The sequence below is a fragment of the Anabrus simplex genome, chromosome 9 (assembly GCF_040414725.1).
Source record: "Anabrus simplex isolate iqAnaSimp1 chromosome 9, ASM4041472v1, whole genome shotgun sequence".
Lineage (NCBI taxonomy): Eukaryota > Metazoa > Arthropoda > Insecta > Orthoptera > Tettigoniidae > Anabrus > Anabrus simplex.
The window spans coordinates 41,865,344-41,879,032 of record NC_090273.1 but is presented as its reverse complement, the minus strand read 5'-3'; positions in this window follow the sequence as shown (position 1 = coordinate 41,879,032).

Sequence of the window (13,689 nt, the reverse complement as noted above, 5' to 3'; positions counted from 1 at the left end):
TCCCCTTCTCTTCCCTAAAGCACAGCTGTGGTTTGTGCATTAGCATAGCAAATGTGGTGAGTTTGTCAATTTGAATCATGCATCCGGGAGTAACAAAGTAACCTTATTTTCTCGAAAAGAAAAATTTTCTTGAAAAGAAATATTTTCTCCGTTAACCCGATTGCATCATTGTTCTTAACGTAACAAGAAGAGCATCCCCAATTTTCTTTTTTCAGTATAGTTCTGATACACCCTGTATAGAAAGAAACCTTGGAAAGGAACACAAAATATGATAAACACAATAACAGGTCAGTTATTTTTGCCACACACCCTGGTAGGGTCACAGGTACAAGTTTTATCACACACATGGACTTGGCATAGTTTTACAGCCGAGTGCCTTTCCTGACACCAACCCTATGAGAAAGGATATATTCATTATTACACATTTCTGTGGTGATTAGTAGTGTCCTGTGTTGTGTGTATTAAGATAAGCTAAGGTGACCATACTCCTGAAAGTCGAAGGTGGGACCAAATGGTTAACTGCTTAGAGAACTCCCTACGTTCTACACAGTGCAGTCCAAATGATGTTCAGTTATCATTCTGCACTATATTACTGAAGTTAATGACAGAAGAATTATACTGAATAATTAATGTATGTGTATGTTGGGTATTCAGCCCGAAGGCTGGTCGGAACCTTCACAGCTCTACCAACAGCTGTCATAGATAGCCCAGATGGAACTGAAGAGGCATACTAGGGAAATGAGGAGTGAGGTAGTTTCCCGTTGCTTTCCTCACCGAGCCAGAAGTTGCTATTTCATATCGGTCTTCCAAGCCCACTGAAATGCATGCAACAACCCACCCTATGAGCGATATTTTCACACCATTCATAACAGGGACTGGCTGTATAAGAAATGGCATTACTAGCATCGCTCACACCTCGGTTACTTTCATATTGTCAAAGCCAAGGATGAGACTGAGACAGGTCAATGAAAGTAATAAATTTATTCTAGCCGATATCAGAAGACATAGTGCACTGTAAACACTACATTACACCAGCAAAGGCATGAATAATTAATATGAGTCATTTTACTAATATGTATCTTATAGAATATTAAACTAATAAGCAGTTAAACATAGTGTTAAAACATGAACATAGGCATGCACATCCACGGTGACTATGCAAACTACTATGGTTCACTTCACATAGATTTGTATAACCATTATAAGAAATACACATACATTTTAGCCTATGTGATTTATAGTAAGTCAATCTCCAATTTCCTGTAACTTTGTGAAGAACACTTTTTCTCAGAAGTGATTTTTTTCATTTAACAATTTTGGGCACCATCATTTACATGAAACCTTGAAGACTTTAGGAATTCCTGAGAAATTAAAGGAATTAATAGTTCATATCCAGACAGGAAACACTACAAAAATAGAAACTGTAACTGGAAAGACAGCCACCTTAAATCTAAAAGGGATGTTATGCAGTGCTCACCTCTTTCTGCCTGTCTCTACAATCTAGCGCCAGATCATATTTTAGACGAATTAGCTGAAGACTCTCTCACAAGCCACTATGGATATTCTTTAGTACCATATCTTCCACTTTTAACGGTCATCAACCCAATGAAATATATGGCAATCTGCATCGAACGTAGAAAGTTAATTGAAGACCTAGCTGAATTTAAGAGCTATGATATATCAAGTTTGCAACATAGAGAAACAATCCGCTATATGGTAGTTCACTTTTTGAATGAAATAATGTTTCAACCTACACAGGAACTTAAAAAATTACAAAATAAAATGGAGAAATTAATTTCTTCTCCACTACTACATGCTGATCAGAAATTTAAAGTAATAAACACAGTTATATGCCCATCTCTCATATACCCAATTCAAACTATCAAACCAGAGGAAATTTCGAGAAAGTTCCTTGCTGATACAGAAATACTAATACGAAGTGCTCTTAAGGAAATTCTTTAAATACCTGCAGACATTCCTAATGGAATTGTCTATACTGAGAAAAAATGTAAGGGGTTGAGACTCTTCTGTGCCACTTGGGAAGCGCATCTTCAGCACATTAACATCTGTAAGGTACTATCAAGCTTAGGTGATGAATACATCAACGCTACAAGAAATATGAAAGAAGAAATAACTCTTTCACTACAATCTTTCAATGTCCCTCCATCTGACAATTTACTTCATCCTCACTTAGAAATAACTGATGCCAGAAAAGTGAGAAGACTACTGAGAGAAAGGGCATTCAGTGAGTGGTGTAACATGTAGCAGAAAGGAATGTATGTTTATACAATGAATATATTCCTGCCAACTCCTGAATTTGAAACCATCAAGGCTTGTAATGTATTGAAAGGCATGAGGCAATTAAGATGGCAGCAAACATTTCAACAGTTATATCAGTACCAAGAAGATCTACGAATGATTCCCTTTGTAGGCACTGCCTCAAGGAGACTGAAACTTTTGTACATGTTCTCGGATCTTGTCCTCATGGTGAACTTTTAAGGAATATGCATCATCATAACATCCGCTCGTTAATTGCGACAACGCTGAAAGACCATGGTTTCCAGGTATTGAAGAGGTTCATGGATTAGTGGACAATGGAAGCCACAGAAAGATCAACATCATTGCCTTCAAGAATAAGAAGAGAAGTTACATCATCGAACCCACCATTCACTTTGAAAACTATAAGTCGCAGCCATCAGATGTCAACCTCAAGAAGCGGAATATTTACCTACCAACAATTCCTTACTACAGGGAGAAATACCAGCTATTGGAAATCAACATAGTGGGTCTGATGAATGGAGTGAGGTGAACAATTCCCATTTTTACTGCCAATTTTTGGAAACAGATGTCTCTGCCAGTTACAATGTTAAGGTTAGGGGAGATTGCCATCCTAGACTTCAGGGGTTCAATAATAATAATTTTTAAAAATCCTTATTACCGTTAGGTTACCATCAAAATTTCTCTTAGATGAATGTATACACTGAGTTGGCAAATGCCATGGGATAGTCACCTAATAACATGTGGGGCCTCCTCTGACCCTGCAAACTGCAGTGAGACACCATGGAAGTGAGTCGACAAGTCCCTGGTAGTCCTCTGGACGCAGGTGACACCAAATCGTTTGCTGAGTGGCCGCCAATGCTGGTCTGTTTGTGGGTGCAGGATCCATGGCACAGAGCCTGCGTTCCAGGACATCCCAGATATGCTCGATAGGGTTCATATCGGGGCTCCTGGGTGGCCATGGCAGTTGTTGGACCTCCGCTGCATGTTCCTGGAATCATTCCCGGGTGACGTGGTAGTGATGTGGCGGCGCGTTATCATCTTGAAAGTCCGCCTCTGTAGCGTAACGGTTAGTGTTATTAGCTGCCGTCCTCGGGGGCCCAGGTTCGATTCCAGATACTGCCAGAAATTTAAGAATGGCAGGAGGGCTGGTATATGGCTGAAATGGTACATGCAGCTCACCTCCAATGGGGGTGTGCCTGAAAAAGAGCTGCACCACCTCGGGATAAGGACATGAGTTTACTTTATTATCTTTTTTTTTTTTTTTTTTTTTGCTAGGGGCTTTACGTCGCACCGACACAGATAGGTCTTATGGCGACGATCGGATAGGAAAGGCCTAGGAGTTGGAAGGAAGCGGCCGTGGCCTTAATTAAGGTACAGCCCCAGCATTTGCCTGGTGTGAAAATGGGAAACCACGGAAAACCATTTTCAGGGCTGCCGATAGTGGGATTCGAACCTACTATCTCCCGGATGCAAACTCACAGCCGCGCGCCTCTACGCGCACGGCCAACTCGCCCGGTCTTTATCATCTTGAAACACTGTAGAACCATCTGGGCGCTGGAAGGCCAAAAATGGGTGGAGATGGTCTCCGAGAAGCTGAACATAACGCATACCATTCAAAGTCTCTTCCAGAACAACTAGGGGGCCCATTCCATACCAGGAAAATGCACCCCAGACCATAACAGAGACACCAGCGCCCTTGACCACACCTTCGAGGCAGGCGGGATCCATCGCTTCATGTGGTCTGCACCATACACCATGCAGTTGAAATCATGATTCGCCCGACCATATCACATTACGCCATTGTTCCAGTGTCCATCCCTGGTGACTGGCGACAAATGCGCGTCGTTGTACCCGATGACGTTGGGTTAACAGTGGCACCCGTGTGCGGCGCCGGCTCCCATACCCCATAGTACCCATGTTCCTATGGATTGTCCACTAGGAGACGAGTCTAGCACGGCCTGTGTTGAATTGAGCCGTGATTTGTTGCACGGTTGTCCGTCTGTCACTATTGACAATCCGTCTCAGATGTCGCCGGTCGCTTTGAATACCAATTTTCCTTAAGATAGGACCACTAATAACATAAATATTTGAAAATTAAATTTTAGGCCTTCCCCTAAACTACCATTTCTATCAGCGTAAATAAAATTATTTATGGCCTAGATTGTAGCGACTTATTCCTCGACTTCGCATACCAATTTTCATTAATTTCTCTTTAGCCGTTTTCTAGTGATCCGTGTACAGACAGACAGACAGACAGACAGACAGACAGACAGACAGACAGACAGACAGACAGACAGACAGACAGACAGACAGACAGACAGACAGACAGACAGAAAGAAATTACGGAAAAGTAAAAAGTGCATTTCCTTGTTACTGTGTACATGACCGATACAGAAATACAATTCTTTTCAAATTCTAAGCAATGTACAGACAAAACTCTTATTTTATATATATAGATATACTGTACAAGAAAATGCAGCTTTGTATAGGTTAAATATACCGGGCGAGTTGGCCGTGCGGTTAGGGGCGCGCAGCTATGAGCTTGCATCCGGGAGATAGTGGATTTGAATCTCACTGTCGGCAGCCCTGAAGATGCTTTTCTGTGGTTACCCATTTTCACACCATACAAATTCTGGGGCTGTACCTTAGTTAAGGCCACGGTGGCTTCCTTCCCACTCCCAGCCCTTTCCTGTCCCATCGTCACCGTATGACCTATCTGGGTCTGTGTGACGTAAAGCCAATTGTTAAACAAAGTGGTTAAATAGTAAAAAGTTTTTAAAATGCCATGGATTTTTTTTCTATTCCATTGGTTACATTTAGGTTATTTATTTATTGCCAGTATACATAAAACTTGTGATTTCTTTTTCACTCACTATTATGAAACATACGACAATATCTGACTGAAGAATATTATATACCACCCGTTGTTTATATTAAATATTGTGGTTTTAATGTTTTGATGATGAGAAATTATGTTTTAAAAAACCTGAATTTTCAGAAAATTATTTTGTAAAACTTGATTTCTCATTGCAAGTTTTCGGAGATCGAAACTTGTGACTTGTTGGGGGGGGGGGAGGTGGGGGGTATATCAACATAATTTATTTATTATCAGAACATAACGAAGGTGCTTGTGCGTGTGTGATGCGCGCATACAAGACTTATCATTATAAGGACACTGATGATAAATAAATTATGTTGATATACAGTTTGCAGTACACTACAAAATCTTACGTCAAAGTACAGCACAAGAACAATACAATCAAGGTCAACAGTTTTACAGCGAATGGTATGTTCTGTTTACAATCTACCGAGCTCGATGGATGCAATCGCTGTAAGTGCGGTCAGTATCCAGTATTAGGGGATAGTGGGTTCGAACCCCACTGTCGGAAGCCCTGAAGATGGTTTTTGGTGGTTTCCCATTTTCACACCGGGCAAAGGCTTGGGCTGTGTCTTAATTAAGGCCACGACCGCTTCCTTCCCACTCCTACCCCTTTCCAGTACCATCGTCACCATAAGACCTATCTGCGTCGGCGCGATGTAAAGCAACTTGTAAAAAAATAAAATACAATCTAAAATCCAACTTTCGAAGCTTCTTAGCAAATAGATTCAACAGATCTGTTGATTCTACAATTATGTCTCTGAATGTGTATTTAGTTTATTGTCAGTTACTGTTTACTTTCTTTTTGTAAAATTCCCATTGGGGGGGGGAGGTCTAATCCCCAGTAACACCCCCCCCCTTCAGTTACGCCCCTGAAAGGGGGGGGGGGCAAAATGTGTGGGTATGCGTTCCGGCACCTCAGAAATAATAATGCCCTGCCATAGGGTGTATATTCACAGGACGTTTTGTGTTATTTTTTGATGTACTATCCATTCCCCGATCACTTCCCACATTTTTATGAACATCCTATATACTGTATTTTCCACGCAAATTGAGAGGTTATAGGCACATAATTCACGAGAAAAGGCTTCTTGTATTTGATACGAGACAGTGAAATAGCCTATCACTGAACGGCGGCAGCCACTGGATTTGGAGTTGCGTGACAGTCTTATCAACTAAGTGTAATGGGCCACGTCAGATCAGTATTCAGCAGAGGAATACACCATGACCAAAGCTAGCGTTCGTAATGTGTGTTTGTTTACATTGGGCCCCCCATGAAGCTCCATCCATATGACGCAGTATGTTATTACGACAAGTCAGTCTGGTAGCGAGCTTACACATGGTAAGTCTTCGTACTTCACAGAATATCTCTCTATATAAAAATGATATGACGTGTCTCTGGCTGCTTCTCAAAAGACATCACATCAAAACTACAAGACGGAATTGCAACAGACAGACATGTCCATAGGGAACCGTCGCATGATTAATTACAGTACGTTTTATTTCAAAATATTTATTTGAAAATATATTATTTATTTGCAAACAAATTGTTACCGCTTATATTCGTCGTTGCCGGGACAAAACCACCTGTGTGTTAATATTTTGGAGATATACTGACCCGCAGCACTTACATTATGAAGAGCGAGAATGCCTTGACAATTGTCACACAATATTGCACCTTAGATGACAGAACCTTACCGGCCAAAGTTCTAAGCTAAAATATTTCTCATAGGAGGTTTTGGCCCGGCAACGTCGAATATTCAAACACAGGCCTATTCTGATTTTCAATAATTAGCCGTTTCAAAATGGTGGCCATTAATATGTAGCCTAGGTATTTACAGAAATTGCGCTTGCTTTATTCGTTATTAAAATAATGAGCAAATGGTTACTCCTATCACAAAATAAAGCCCAACCTGTGTACTTAAAATTCGATTTTCTTGACGATCTTATGTATTGTCTTTGTAACTGAAATAGTTCGCCTTGAAATTACGCTTTTCATCATCAAATGCTTTCACTCTCCACCCTGAAGGGGTGGGGCGGGCCACCTGGAGGGTAACGCCCTCTCTCTGGCCAAGAGATGTGGGCGGGTTGGGGAGGTGTGATGGAGGAAGGAGGTGGGTAAAGGATGTGAAGAAGAAGGAGATAAAAGGGGGGTTTGGTCTCTTCGCTAACGACTAACTTTATTTTATTTCGTTATCATTTACAGGAGTTTTTGGGTGTTACGCTTTTACGTGTTAAAAACGCGTTCTACAGATGAACGCCTTCAGTATGTATGTATTTACTGAACTTGCGCGTTGTTTTATCCATTAAGAAACAAAATAAGGGGCAAATGATCAGTTTCATCACAAAATATAGCCTAGCACGTGTACTCAAAATTCAGTATTCCACAAAAAAGGGTCTCTAATGGTACTCCAGAAAATTACTGTAGCCTACTGCCTTTTTCCAGTCGCCAGTCTACAATCCAGTCCTGTTCGGTCCAGTCAAGCCCATTTGTTGGATTTGACTGGACTAGACTAGGCTTGCTATGAAGCAAACATTCCTTTAACTACAACTCAGCTGAAGCATGAATTCCGCGGATTCAGCTCAATTATTTATCATATGATGGAGGAGGCAGTGATGGGGTCGAAGAGTGTGGATCACGGAATAAATACTAAAACCAGAGTTCGGTATTTTCTATCGAGCAAGCTGGCCGTGCGATTAGGGGCACGCAGCCATGAGCTTGCATCCGGGAGATATTGGGTTCGAACCCCACTGTCGGCAACCCTGAAGATGGTTTTTCCGTGGTTTCCTATCTTCACACCAGGCAAATACTGGGGCTTTGCCTTAATTAAGGCCACGGCCACTTCCTTCCCACTCCTAGCCTTTTCCTATTCCATCGTCGCCTTAAGACCTATCTGTGTCGGTGCGACGTAAAGCAACTTGTGAAAAAAAATCGGTATTTTTCTCACATCTCCGAAAGAACTGTGAATAATTCAAGACACTGGTTGAAATGTTACGAGGACGGGTCTCCGGACGAATTTACGAAGTTCAGCTGGAGAGAGTAGGCCTACCAGGTACTTCGTAATGGTGCCCTTGATGGACAAGACTAATACTCTGTTATTACTCAAATACTTTTAATTCTGCAACTAACAAATACATCCTAATTTCCCTCCAGTTGTAATAAGGGTTTGTTCTCAAAGGATTTATCTATAAACTTCACTGTTCCTCAACATCTGTAACCTCGTTGGTACCATTCAGCAAGATGGCGGGAAATGAAGATATTGAACACGTCACATGACAGCCGACTTTCAGGTAAATACTTGTTATACTTCGTTTACGGGTTTGTCTGATAGACTCCTTCAGTTAGTTTTTGGTAATCACATACCCATACTGACGAATAACACAGAAATACGTTGTTTTTATTTAGTATCGACCGTATGTGCATGCAAATTACTTTTTCCACGTTTCTACAGCAACAGCTGTGTGAGGTGATTTGTGCACGCAATGGGGCATTTAGTCTTAACAACAATAAGTTGCTCAAGATAAATTATTCCAATCCCTAACTCATCTTCCTATAAACTAATATTTGCTCCAATTTGTCCTCTTGAATTTCAACGTTATCTTCATATTGGTCATTCCATGCCATCTCTCCACTGGTATCTCGGAACGTACCACTAAGTAAAAAAATAAAAATAAAAATAAAAAAATGAAATGGCGCATGGCTTTTAGTGCCGGGAGTGTCCGACGATAAGTTCGGCTCGCCAGGTGCAGGTCTTTTTTATTTGACTCCCGTAGGCGACCTGCGCACGTCGTGATGAGGATGAAATGATGATGAAGATGACACACACCCCCAGCTCCCGTGCCAGCGAAAGTAACCAACGATGGTTAAAATTTCCGACCCCGCCGGGAATCGAACCCGGGACTCCTATGACCAAAGGCCAGCACGCTAACCATTTAACCACGGAGCCGGACACCACTAAGTGGAGCAGCTCGTTTCCTTTCTCCCAAGTCTTCCCAGCCCAAACTCTGCGACATTTTCGTAACACTAGTCTTTTGTCGGAAATCACCCAGAACACATCGAGCTGCTTTTTTTTGGGATGTGTTCCAGTTCTCGAAAAGTAGTTAGCAGGCAGTAGACCACGAGGAAGAACGGCAAGTAGACGGTTAGATCTAGCGAAGAAGATCACTGCCTGCATGTTCAAATTACTTTAAGAAACGCTGAAGACCGCTCTGGACGGAGACCTCTTGTCAAGTCTGCAACACAGAAATGATAAAGTAAATGAGGTCACGACGCTGCTCTGGCTCGGGTTCTATGCGCTCTTGTGCTTGTGCCATCTTCAACATTATTATTATTATTATTATTATTATTATTATTATTGTTACGGACATATCCGTGGTAGGTAGAGGTGAAAGAAGGTGCGGGTGTGAATGGGTTTCAAGCTACGGAATTAACGTGCAATGTAAAATTAATTTAAAATTTAACTAGGTTATATTTTCTTTTCCAAAAACAAGAGATAACAATCATAACAGGTACAGAGTAGCAAAAATGTAGGTACAATATTACTGGATTCGGGCTCAGTGCCCTTACTTCATAACTCTTGGGCAATCAGCCCCGCCTTACTCCAAAAAAAAAATTTTAGCCAAGGGGCAGAAAACCCCATTCATGCCCAGGAGCACTGGCTCCAAACATTACACATAAAGCCTGCACGAGGCATACAGAAACAAATTTCAAAGAGTGATCCGCTCTCAAAATTGTAAGCCTATCACAAGGCCACACCAAACTCTACCTTCAAGCTGTCCTCTAAGGACGTATTCACAGGGGTAAAATACCCAACCTACTGAGGTCTATTACATGAAAAGAAGGTTGATTACATGACCTCTAAAATAACAATTTGAGAGGAGGCGAACTTACACTCCTAATACACTTTGTTTTTAAAACCTAATCTGGCTCTGGGCCACTAACGCAAGGGCTAATCCCATACTACAGAGGTGACTTAGAGAAGAACACTTTACATTACATAAACGAAGAATAGTTTGAGAAAATAAGTTCACCTCAAAACAAATGTGAGTGGGAGCTCGAGAGGGTTAGCACTCTCTATCCCAATATGTAGCTTTACAAGAAAAAAATGAAAAGAGTAATTACATTTTAGGAGAAGGTTACATGATGGAAATGCTTCGAACCCGCCGCGAGTGTTAAACTGCCGACCTAGCAAGAAAGGAAGTTATTAATAGGCCATTACCTGGTGTTGAACGGCTGAAGAAGAAAGAGGCGCTTCCCGCCTCCTGCTATGTACTTAATACACTGAAAGATGGAACAGAAGTGGCCCGGAGACCCCAAAATCAGCAGTTTAAATACTCTCGCGGAAATTTCTAGGCGTTAGGGGAATGAAAACACCCGCCCACAATGTTTTTATTGGATAGGACCCCGCAACAGATACAAGTTGGGGGAAGATACACCAGATTGGTCAGAAATTACTAAAAGAAATTCGGGATTGGATAAATCTAAAACAAGGGGAAAAAGAGGGGTATACAGCCAACTTAAACAATAACAGAAAGAAATTTAACAAGAAACAAACTTCTGAAATAAAAATTTCTCCAACAAAATAGTTCTTTGACTCCGCACTAGGGTGCGCTATTGTTGATCTTCAGTAGTGTCCTCTAGAAGAGAAAGTTCACACTTCTTACTTCAAGCGAAACAAAAACACATCAAAAGTGACACAGTTCAAAAACTCAAAATTTTCCACGTGGTGACATCTTCTGAGAAGGTAGAGAATTAATAGAATAGATAAAGTTCAACCTTCCTCCAGAAGAGGAGTTTCAACTGGCGCAACTTTTAAATAAACGGTGTAGAGGTGTACCGCCCGGTACAGACCTCCCCCCCCAAAAGTTCCTCCAGGGGTGACACATGAAATCAGTTTGAAACAAAGTCCAAGTAATGATGTTGATACGAAGATAGATAGCAGAAGCATTTACAAGATTTCTTAATTCAGTTTCAAAATGTTGTTGTTACAGGTGAATGAAAGTCTTTATGTTTGTAGAATTTGAATTTCTGAAGATAAACTTTTAATACTTAAAGGTGAAGAAAAATTTTGCAATGTCCACCAAATATTGTTGTTGAATTCCCAAGTGTAGTTATTGCTTATGGTGACTGTCCATGTAGTTGATGTAGATTGAGTCGGATGGCCAGACCGGCCGTTGCAGCTTGCGTCCAACGGAGGCCGCTCGGACCCCTCAAGTACCCTGAGATACCGCTCGCCCGCACTATGAGGGGAGCAGAGGTGTTGAAGTACGCCGCGCCCGCGGTGAACAGATACAGGCTGCGGGCATGTAGCAGGTCGTGCGCCGCACATCAGCCTTGGCCGGGAGGAGAGCTCCGGCTCGCCGTGCACATGTCGTCCTCGCTGGAGAGGAGGGGGCCCATCCCCCTCCCCAGTCGCTGCACGGCGCTGCGCGGCTGCGGGGGCGCTGAAACATTAAAGCTAGGCGGCAGAATTGTGTTGGACTATCATCTTCTTTGAGGGTACAGGCTTGTGGAGAGGTTGAGGGGCCAGCGGCGTGTAGATATCCATGGCATTTACTATTATGAAGCCACAGTGTAAGGTGGAGCAGGAGACGGGAGCGTGGTAATGGCCGTGGCAAGAACAGGATGGCAGTTTAACGGGTCGGGGCAGGTTTTACACAAGGCTTACATCTAAAACCAAAATATTACAGAAGGGGCAGAATGCCTTAAAAGTGAAACTCAAAAAAAAATATAACCTTCATATCCTTTCAAAATAATATGAAGCAAGTTAACACAGAAATTACACCGGTTTCACCTGGGACAGGTGAACTCTAAATATCCTCTCGGTGGCTGGATTACTTAGCAATAAGGTAACCGGCGTAAGAAAATCGAGAATGATACAAGGCCCATGAAATCTGGGGGCAAGCTTGCCCGCGGGAACAAAATTTTTGACCATAACCTGGTCACCTACCTTCAAAGTGGTGGGTCTCCGTCCACGATCATACCTTTCCCTAACCTTTTCATGAGACACTTTAAGATTGGCTTTAGCCTTCTTCCAAAGATCTTTAATGTTATCCGGATCTATTGTCTCGGGTAGAATGTCATTCAAAGACCAGAGGTTAGAGAGCGGCGAGTTGGGAACAAACTTGAACATCAAAGAAGCTGGAGTAAACTTGTGAGATTCATGAACCGCCGAATTCAAAGCAAAAGCTATCCAATGCAGGGACGTGTCCCACCTGGAAGGATCTTCATGATGATAGGCAATGAGTGCGGACCTGAGATTACGGTTAACCCGTTCAGCCAGAGATGGTTGAGGGTAATAAGCAGAAGTAGTTACATGAGAGATGGACAAGTCAAAACAGAATTTACGAAATAAATTTGATGTGAACGCCTTAGCATTATCAGATACAATATATTGACACGGACCAAAAGAAGCAAAAATAGAATTTAAGCAAGTAATGGTTGACTGAGCGGTAGCCAGCTTAGTCGGAAATAACCAGGAAAATCTTGTAAAACCATCTACACACACAAAGATGAACTTGTTGGCATTGCCCTTTGACTGGGGGAAGGGTCCCACATAATCAATATACAGGCGTTCCATGGGGCGCGACGCTTGATGAGAAGACAAAAGGCCTACTTTAGTGGACATGGTGGGTTTACTGATCAAACAAGGTTTACAAGCTTTTACGAGTTCCCGAATTTCACCGTCCATACCTTTCCATATGAACATTTCACGAATCTTTTCACGAGTTTTAAAGATTCCAAGATGCCCCCCCAATGGGGTCTCATGATAGTATTTGAAGATCATAGGTACAAGAACCGCTGGAACAACAACTTTCATCAACTTATCATGCCTCGAAGGGCAACATAGAACACCATTCCTCAGAACATAAGGGACAGCATGTTCCCCAGAAGAAAGGGTTTCCATTATCGGAGCCAGCGTAGGATCTTCACGTTGGTATTTCTCGATATCCCTAAAGAGCATGGGAGCATCGGTTAGGATGGCATTAACCTCGGATAGTATGGACTCGGAAGGTGATGAACTGTCGACCGGTTCATGGGTCTCGACCTCGTTTGAAAACATACGGCTGAGTCCATCAGCCACAACATTTTCGGTACCTCTGATATGCCTGACATCGAATTGGAAGGCGGAAATACGGATGGCCCAACGGGCTATACGACCAGTACGACGCGGTCTACCTAAGACCCAGCTTAAGGCTTGGTTATCTGTCTCCAGGTCGAATTTGACATGTTCCAGATAGAGACGGAACTTTTCTAAGGCGAATAAGACTGCCAACCCTTCGAGCTCATAGATGGAATACTTGGCTTCTTGAGCCGATAGAGTCCTAGATGCATAGGCGATGGGACGCCTCCCTAGTTCAGTCTCTTGAAGAAGGACTGCAGCTACAGCTGACGACGACGCGTCCGTTTGGACGATGAATTTCTTCGAGAAATCAGGCATAGCAAGTACAGGGGCATTACAGAGAGCTAATTTAAGATCTTCGAAAGCGGCTTGTTGAGAAGGTCCCCACTCGAATTTGATGCCTTTCCT